Source organism: Triticum aestivum, chromosome 6A (genome assembly GCF_018294505.1).
Source record: "Triticum aestivum cultivar Chinese Spring chromosome 6A, IWGSC CS RefSeq v2.1, whole genome shotgun sequence".
Lineage (NCBI taxonomy): Eukaryota > Viridiplantae > Streptophyta > Magnoliopsida > Poales > Poaceae > Triticum > Triticum aestivum.
The window spans coordinates 617,823,019-617,824,504 of NC_057809.1; the positions used below are offsets into that span (position 1 = coordinate 617,823,019).

Here is a 1,486-nt window from a genome sequence, read left to right on the forward strand (position 1 = left end):
AAAAAAAAACACTAGGATCAGATGGCCAAAATTTCTGGAAGCAAGCTGAATTTCTAGCTTTCTAGTTACTCCAAAAGATAGCAGCAACTCCTACTGGGACTAATATCCCTTTCCCAGCCCCCATCCCACCTAGCCAGACATTAAAGCATGTTTTTACTGATACTGAAGATATGCTACTCCCTCCATCCCATAATGTAATAAGTTTTTTTGATACTACACTAGTGTCAAAAAACATCTTACATTACGGGACGAAAGGAATAGTTTATATGTTTTCTTCCATGGGCTTAGTGTAAAGCGATGATGATAGGTGCCTGTGCCGGTTGGGTCAGGTACTTTCTCCTGTATCTCAAGGATGAATTGGCGCCTCGCTGAGTTTTGTTGCGTGTTTTTTCTCTCTTTCTTGCCGTTGCCGTAATGGACACGAGTTTCGCAAAATGCACAGTGAATGCGATGATAGCGAATATAGAACAGAGTCTAGGTTAAGATGAGCAGGGTATCAAAGCAGAGCATGGTGGTAGATTAGTGGAGTATGCGTGGTAAGAAGTCGAAGCTTGTTCAATTCCTAGTAGCAATTCGTACAATTAGTTGACGATTGACTGCAAAATTGCTAACACCCACGAATTCATTACATCGATGGACTAACTACAGGGGCATGCATGAACTGTACGAGATACAGAGGACACGGGCTCGCTAGTCCGTAGTACTATAGTAATCAACTACTCGGCGTGTCTAACTAATCGAGGTATCCTTGAGACCAGGCCTATCGAAGGCTTGGGGCAAGAACCGCCGCTCTCGTGCTCCTGCTGCTGCTGCCGTGGGTGCTGGGCGAGCCGGCGGGGACTTGGGCGTCGTCGGCATCGGAGTCCTCCTCCTCGGTGATTGGGTCGAGGCAGCCCGTGGCCGCGCGACGGAGGCGCAGCCGCTGCAGCCGCATGACGTGGAAGGCTTCCGGCGGGGCCGCCTCGTCGGCAGCGAAGTGGACGACTGCGTAGGTTCTCGCGGCGGAGGCCATGGATCAGCGACGGGTGGCGTCTCTAGCTTGCTAAGCTTGGATCGGGCGCCTGATTGCTTGCCGTGCTTGTGGACTGTGGCGATGCGAGGGAGACGCAGGCAGCTTGGTTCGTTTATATAAAGCCGGCGATGGAGCGGTGGAGCACGCGACCGGCCGGCCACTGGCCGCCCGCGTACGTAGACATGGGTAGCTTCCTTCTTCCTTCCTTGCAGGTATGCGGTTAGTTGTTGGGTTGCCTTCACTTTTCACTCACTTTCGCTTGCTCCACGAGCAAAGCAACACCCACAGCTTCGGTGGTGCCACCTCCGCCCGTTCCTGTCTTTCTCCATCGTGCCACGCATTTTGCTCAGCCGGCCAATCTAGGCATCCCGCGATCTTGCTGCCTACTTCTGCACCTTCATTTCCGGCACGAGCAGAACGTGCTTGAATAATTAATTATTGGTTCGTTCATTACTTGGCCGGCCTGCAAAGCAC

The 1,486-nt window shown here is 52.0% G+C and overlaps 1 long non-coding RNA gene across 1 annotated transcript; it reads right to left on the bottom strand.

The window, feature by feature from the left end:
* Positions 1–528: 528 nt before the first annotated feature.
* Positions 529–1,109, bottom strand: LOC123131447 (uncharacterized). The gene has a single exon (XR_006464178.1). It is a non-coding gene; the product is annotated as an uncharacterized lncRNA (long non-coding RNA).
* Positions 1,110–1,486: the final 377 nt, after the last annotated feature.